This window comes from Canis lupus, chromosome 29 (genome assembly GCF_011100685.1).
Source record: "Canis lupus familiaris isolate Mischka breed German Shepherd chromosome 29, alternate assembly UU_Cfam_GSD_1.0, whole genome shotgun sequence".
Classification (NCBI taxonomy): Eukaryota; Metazoa; Chordata; class Mammalia; order Carnivora; family Canidae; genus Canis; species Canis lupus.
Window position 1 is genome coordinate 41,316,594 of NC_049250.1, and position 8,305 is coordinate 41,324,898.

The following is an 8,305-nucleotide window of genomic DNA, read 5'->3' on the forward strand; positions in this document are numbered from 1 at the left end:
ACAATACGAGTGGATAGGATGGGTGTGGAAACAGAAATATCTGTACATAAAATGGGTGACTCTGACCTATGGTCGTATTTAGTCGTGTTTGTTGGATCTTTCAAGGTCATTTCTGTACAGTGGCGTAACCTGGGACGGCCTCAATCTGCGGAGGCTTGGGGGCACAAAGTTTAGATTAATTATAAGGTATGCAGGGAGACATTTGTTAGCGGCTGTTTTAAATACTGCACACTGGTCTGACTCTTGAGGTCTTGGCTTTTAATAGATCATATCGTATGAAAGTTTCACATTATCATTGGAGGAAATTCAGATATTTGAGATGGAGTGATATCCAAAGACATTCTCGTTTTGGGAACTTTGGTTTCTATATCCGTGTTGGTTTGTAAGATATGTGCATGAAACTTCTTCAGGACAAACCTGCCGTCCTGCTCAAAAACTGGCTCACAGGCACCAGTTTGTTTGTTTTGTTTTTTAATCCAAAAATGACAGGCAGAATATCAGCTCACGTGAGCATCATTCAAAGCTGGGAGACATTTGAGTTCATGGCTGGTTCATGGATTTCTGCCGTGGAAGTAAGTGAGTGATCTGCTTTCCGAGTGCTCTCAGCTCGCTGAATCGGACCCTGGATTTGTACGGGGTACCTGGTGCCTAAACCGACCACCTGATCTCATCCAAAAGTAATATAATTCTCCCAAAGTGTTCACTGGCACTTCCTACATAGTCTACGGAACTTTTTCCGGTTTGTTTGTCACGTTGTTATACATGTTGCAGCATTAGCTGATACTTTCATTAAAGGGAGGAAACAGGACATGGGACAACGTAGAAGATGTATAAAAAGCATACGTTAGCGTGAGTTTGCTTGTGTATTTAAAACAAGTTCCTAAAACAAAGCCACTAGTTGATCAAAATGATGTGTTGTTTTTTTTTTAAATCAACCACAATATCATCATTTCACACCACAATGAACGATGTTCTCTGAATATCATGGATACGCAACTTCTTTTTAAAATTCCCTTATTTGTCTCAGAAATGTCGACTTTTTACAGTCGACTATTCGATAAGGATCCAAAAAAGGTCCATACTTTGCATTTACTTAAGTCTTCTGTTTCCATTACCCGTTCCCCCTCTTTCCTCAACTCCTCATCCCCCCATGTTGTTTATGTGTGAAGGAACTGGGCCGTTTGGTCTGTAGAATGTCTCACGTTGTACACTTGGCTGATTGCTTAGCTTACTCTTGGTATTCTTTAATTTATTATTTTATTTCTTTTATTTCCTATAAGCTGGTAGTTAGCTCTAGGTTAATTAGGTTCTCTTCATTTTATTTAGCAAAAGACTGTTGAAAGGTAGAGAAACAGGTGGACACTTCCTAGTTTGCTAAGTCAGGAGGCAGCTGGGTGAGCTGTTTTCCTCGAGTGGTACTAAGGTGAGCAATGGATCTGTGTTGGCCGTAGCCCTTCGTCATGACATTCACATCACCATTCATTTTTTCAATGGTTGCCTGCGTTCATTCTTCATTAAGAGGCTACGAAATGGTGCTTTTTTCCTGCTTTATCGCTGGAAATCTTCCAAAAGAACTTTCCTTCTGTCATGTAACCATATACTGTCATGCTGTAACTGTATCCTGGGCAAAGGGAAATAGTCAAACATTTCAAGTCCTGACTGACTTTGTACACTGGGGACCCAAGGCATCGTGATAGCCTGCTCTTAGAGTAAGGACACACAAGGGCTCAGTAATAAGAGGCTTCCTAACCCAGATCGGGTTCACAAGGGGTCCACTGGGACCATGAACACACCTGGACAAACTTGTAGTTGGCACAACCTACACATTCGTTCCTTGGCTTCGGGGTGGTAAGGACTCTTGTAGTGGAGAAATCAAGTGGAAGCTCATGAAAACTGGTATTCCCCCAGCCAAGATAGTAAATCAAAAGTTATATTGCCTCCCAGGGGAATGAGAGAGAGAGAGAGGGAGAGAGAACTGCCACCTTTAGGGTTGACACAGGCAAAGGTGGTGGTTCCCTATGATTTCTGCATTTAATTTTAATCCATGTGACCCTTACAAATACCAGATGATCATGGAAGATGACAGATCCCACACACCTAAATCAAATAGAAGCCCCCACATGAGGCTGCTCTTCAAGATTGCGGTATCTTTGCTAAAGTAGATTGACCTGGCCTGGGCATATGGTATGAAGAACGGATGTAGTGATCCGGGAAATATTTTTCCCCCACTTCACATCAAGAAAGGAGGTTGGAAACCAGTTGGCATTCACTTGGAGTGGACAGTAGGACACATCACGGTCCTACCAGGGTTATGGTAATTATCTGTCTTCTGTCACAATAGTTCAAAGAAAACCCGGCCATCCGATCATTCAGAACGTAGCACTGACGTACTCACTGATGCAACACGCTAGTCAGGCCAGATGACTAAGAAGTGGCAGGTATTATATGGAGAAGGTACGTGGGCCCAGAGGGGGTAAGAGGTCAACCCTAGAGGATTCAGGGGCCTGCTTATCAGTGAAACCTTTAGAGGTCCAACGGTCTAGAACATTGCAAGACGTCCTCTTCAAAATAAAGGACGAGTACTGCATCTGGTACTTGGACATTCATCTTTACCACGAGGGGTTTACTCCCACGGTTGCAAACAAGCTTGAGAGTGTGAAAGGACTTGGCACCTGGTCAGATCTACTATTTCATAGACGTGTGGAGACCAAGATGATGCCTCAAGTTTCCAGCCTAAGACACTGAGATGATGGTGATGCTAGAAACTCAATTTTTGCATGAGAGACAATGAGTTGCAGTGGTAGACCAGTTCGGTCGGGATGTTGTAGATGGTCCAGCAGGCAGTCGGCACATCAGGCTAGAGCTTGTAGATGTGAGGGCTACAAATAACATGACTCCACGAGTCATTCAATAATTATTTGCTGAAATCCAAAATTGCCGCTTAAAGCTGGAGCTAAGGCTAGCTGTGTGGCACCAGAAATTAACAAATGCCATATAGGAGGCTAAATTCATATCCGGGGGGGAAAATTGTATTTTATTGATATGGGTCATCGGCATATTAACAGCAACTAATTTAAAGAAGTAATTAATTCTTTATTAAGATTTATTATTTATTCATGAGAGACACATGGAGGAGAGGCAGAGACAAGGCAGAGGAGAAGAAGCAGGCTCTGTGGGGAGCCGATGTGGGACTCGATCCAGGCCTGGATCACGCCCTGAGTTGAAGGGAGATGCTCACACAACTGAGCCACTAAGATCCCAATGAAGGAATCTATTTAAAAATAATATTAAATATTAGCATTTGAAGTTATCATTCCTTCACTCACTCATTCATTTATTCATTTACTGATGAGGATGTCAGGAGAGAAAGAACAGAACAGTGGTTTCATCTCGATGTCGGAGAGGTCCCAAAACTTATGATGGTTTGACGTGATTATTTACTTTATGATGTGCAAAATGATACATATTCAAGTAGAAATTGTACTGGAATTTTGAATTAGATCCTTTCCCAAGCCAGTAATAGTAGTACCATCCTCTCCCGTGCTGGACAGGGGCCGCCCCAGTTCTGCAGGCCAGGCAACCATTGAATGTGAACAACTGATACACTCACACCACCTTCTATTTGTTCACTTTCAATATTAATAAATTACACATGAGATTAAACACTTTGTCATAAGATAGGGTTTGGGTCAGATTGTGTTTGTCCAACTACAGGCTAATGTAAATGTTTGAGCACCTTTAGGAACAGGCCAGGCCAAGCGGGGATGTTGGGAGGTTAGGTATATTGAATGCATTTTTAGCTTATGATATTTTAAACATATGATGGTTTATCAGGACCAGAACCTCACCTAAGTTGAGGAAGATATGTATATGAGAATCACTGGGAGCTCTAAGATATGAATGGCTGCTCTCCACTGCAGACAACTGAATCAGAAACTCAAGGGCAGGCTTGCACATATTTCTTTTTTGAAGACCCACAGGTAATGCTTACATTACTCTCAGAAAGACTGCGGACACTGGAGTAAAAAACACATCCTTGGTGAACACTCTTGTAAGAAGGAAGAAGAGCTGGAAAAAGATGCAGAATAGAAGGGGATCAGCAACAACGAAGGTGGTGAAAGAAAAGGAGAAATAGCATGGAAGCCGGGGGGAGAGAGACCTTTCCTAACACTGTGGTGTGTGTGTGTGGTACGTGTGTGTGCGTGCATGTGTAGAGCTGGTGGTGGAGGATAAAGTGAATTATAACGACATTAGTGTGGGGAGAGTTAAGGAGGAGGGAAGGGCAGCACTGTGTGGTGTTGTTGGGAGAGAAGGCAGAGGAGGCTCGGGGGAAAGCAGGAGTGTGTTACTGTTTTTATAAGAACATAATGGCTCTTGCCTCATATGAAGTTGTACTTTTGGCTTCAGGCATGGAGTCCACTGGACGGTGTACCGTCTTCTGGGAAAAAGCTTGCCCTCAGACCCCACACTAGAACCTAAAAGCAATCCAGGAGGAGGGCAGTCTGCATCCTTGATGTCTCGAACTCAGAACTGAGGGAGATTAGGATGGCATCACGATGATGGTTGGCAGATGGGGTGGTAGTGTTGCATCATGTTGGCCTCCGGATGAGGTTAGCTCACGATGTGATGGTTGGACCTCACGATGAGGGTTGGCATCATGTGATGGTTGGTCTCAGCGATGATGGTTGATCACGATGTGGTTGGCTCCAGTGATGTGCTTCAGGAGATGGTTGGTTCAGGAGATGGTTGGCATATGTTTATGGTTGGCTCAGGGTGATGGTGATCACAGATGATGGTTCAGGATGATGGTTAGATCACGATGATGGTCTGTCTGAGGATATGGTTGGCCTCAGGATGATGGTTGCGTCCGATGATGGTTGGCTCAGGAGTGTTAGACTCACGTTGATGGTTGGTCTAGGATGAGTGGTCTCAGGTGATGGTGGCCTCAGGATGATGGTTGGCCTCAGGGGGTGAGGTTGGCATCACAAAGATGGATTGGCTCAGGATGATGGTTGGACAGCTCACGATGATGGTTGGCTCACGATGATGGTTGGCATTCTGTTGATGGTTGGCCTCAAGATGAGGTTAGACTCACGATGATGTTGGCCTCAGTATGATGGTTGGCTCAAGATGATCTTTGTGTGGATAAAAACCAGGTGGGAAGCTGTGGAGGGGGATCAGTACCACTGCCCTATCTCCTGATGTTATCTCTTCTGAGTTCTGTGTTGTTTTTCTGTCATAAAGGAAAGCCTCTTGCAGTATGGCCTCTCAGCGTAGGAAGGAAGAAGGAAAATATTTTTGCTTTCTTGACTCAGAAATGAAGCACAGGGTAGCCAGCAGGGTTGTAGCAACGTCGATGCAGCTTCCCTTCCGCTCAGGAGGATCTCTTTCAGACTTTAACCCTGGCGGTTCTGAAAATGTTTCCAGTAGGAAGGCGGTACTTTACTTGCTGATAGGAACCTCCCAAGTCAGGGTATTCGTGAGGGAGTGGTCCTTTTAATTACGATTCTTTTTATGTATAGTTCTTTTGGGGTGCTCTAGGGGAACCTCTCCCATGGAGAGGTCAGAAATAACCATTTTTTCTTTATCTCCAACATTTACTGCAAAAAAATTTCAGAAAACTTGAAAGAATAGTATAATCATTCAACCATATTATTACCCACCTAGACTCAATAATTGTTAACCTTTGGCCAATATTTGCTTTGTCTTCTCAGTTGGTGATTTTTTTTTTGAATCATTTGAAAGTTGCAAATATATCTCATCTTGAAAAATAATCCATAACTCATCTTTCAAAAATATGGACAAGTCCCGGATAATCACAATACCCACTATTATATTAAGAAAATTAACATTGACTTCTGATTTCCATAGAGGTCAACTTCCTTTTTTTAAAAATTTTATTTATTATGTCTGAGAGACACACAGAGAGAGAGGCAGAGACACAGGCAGGGGGAGAAAGAGCGGGCTCCCTATGGGGAACCGATGTGGGACTCGATCCCAGGACCTGGGTGTCGGGACCTGGGCTGAAGCAGACGCTCCCACCACTGAGCCTCTGGGTGTCCCAAAGTCAAATTTCAATTAAATCCTCATTGTCCTAAAATGTCTTTTAGTTGAAATTTTTTTTTTTTTTAGCAGGGTCCAATTAAAGTGTAGACACTACTTTCAGCCTGATGTTTCTCCTCGCTGGCTTTGGCTCAAGCACCAAACCTCCATGGTGCAAGTCACTAGCTTTTGAAGCCAGGAGCATATTTGGCACTTCTTATCTCGGGCTGGGACGTGAGCGATAAGGGGCATGGTTCGTAGCTGCCCGAATCCCCGCATGGCCCTCCCACTGCTCCCACAGGCGAAGGTGGAAGACGCGATGGCCTGGCACTGGGACACCAGGCGGACGGGCTGCCTGCCGACTCACCCAGCCGTTCTTGGCCTGCCACACCCTGACTTTGGCCAGCTCCCGCCAGCTGAGATGTCACAGTGGCTGCCCCCATGGGGGACACGTCAGGGTGCCGACGGCGAGCTAGCCACCCATGGCCCACCCGGAGCCGCCCACCGCCTCGCCCTACTGCAGAATTGGTCCACCATTGTCCTGCCACACCTGCCAGGTTCTGTGCATCCCGCATGGAACAGGGCACCTCTTCCCCACGGCTACCCCAGATCCCCAGGCCGGGCCCCGTGGTTTCTCATCACTCTGTCCTCCCCACTGCGTTGCGCAACGCCAGGCTGGACGGGTGCCCGTGCCCTCGAAGAGACCTGGCCCGGGGCCTGGGGGTGGGTTGGAGACAGACCCCAGCGTCGGGCCAGCCACGTGGTGACAGCCGAGCAGGGCCCCAACCCACTCGGTTTCTGGATTTCATCATCTGTAAACGGGGGCGGCGGACGGTGGGTGCCTCTTAAGGACACGTGACGACGAATGGGACGCGGAGCTGAGCACTGCTTCCCGCGCGGAGGAGGTGGCCTTTAATCAGGCAAGTCCTTCAATTAAGCGTCCTTTCCGACACTGCGTCCCCTTCTTCTTTTCTGCAGCCCTTGGCCTGGTTTAGGCTGTATCATTCCTAGGGGAATTTAGTGGATTGCCGGGACTCAGAAAGGGTCGCCCCTCAGGGTGCGGGGATTCGTGGTGCGGAATGACACGCCCACCAACCTCTGGGACGTGACGTCTTAAATGCCTAGAACTCCTTAACAACTTGTATTTTCTTCTTTTTATTTTAAACAGCGGAGTTTCTTTCTTTTAAGGACTTTACGTACTTATTTGAGAGACAGAGAAGAATGCGTGAGCAGGGGAAGGGAAGAGGGAGAGGGAGGGGCTGAGCGGGGAGCCGACGTGGGACTCGATCCCGGGACCCGGGGTCATGGCCTGAGTCGAAGGCAGATGCTTCGCCGAGCGAGCCCACCCGGGCGCCCCTGACGCTCTTTCCAACGTTGATGGATTCAGGGGAGGAAGTGTTGCGGATGGGTGGGAGGAGGAAGCGGTGGGATGGGCGACGGAAAGAGGTCGGGTGGTGAGTTGGGCCTAGAGGACTGATAAACACCTTTAAAGGGACGACGAAAGGCAGCGGGTCCCTCTGTGCCGCGTCGTCAGTCCTGGCTGGCTGGAGTCAGGGGCTCAGCCCCACGCCAGCAGCAGTTGTTTATTCTGGCTTCTTCAGGAAACACATTAGAGAGAACACCCTTCGGGCCCCTTGAAAGAGCCTTAGAGATGAAGGCGCTCCCTTGTAAGTAAAATACTCCTGAATGCAACATTTTGGGTAATTATAGTCTCCAGGAGAATAAGCCTTAAATGGCCGCCGATAATTATAGCGTCCCAGGCGCTGTGGATTTTCTTTGAGAACACTAATCCCACGGGCAGAGGGAAGTGGGGACCCCAGGACGTCCTGTGGTGAGTCTCTCTAGCGCCGAGCCCCGCGACCCGATCGTTCTAGAAAGCCAGCCCGTGGGGCCTGCAACCTGGACTCGGGGTCCGCGCAGGGAACGCAAGAGCCCACGGCAAGCGGCGTGCGGGAATGAGCGCGGCACTGCCGACAGGGTTTGCAGCCAGCCCGCGTGGCCCACCCCGGGCGAGAAGCGACTGTCGGGAGCGTCACTCTGGATGCTGGCGGGAACTGCGGGTCATTCCTGGGGCAGGCCTCGGCCGAGGAGTGGCGCCCAGGTGGGGACTTGTGGCGCCTGGGCCGCGGCTGGCGGCGGGTGCTGGCGTCTCGAGTGGGGCCGGCAGGGGCCACGGGGCCCGTCAAGCGGGCTGCCCCGCCCCCCCGGCAGAGCGGGGGCGGGCGGGGTGGGGGAGAGTGCTGGGCCTCAGTGCCCACTTGCC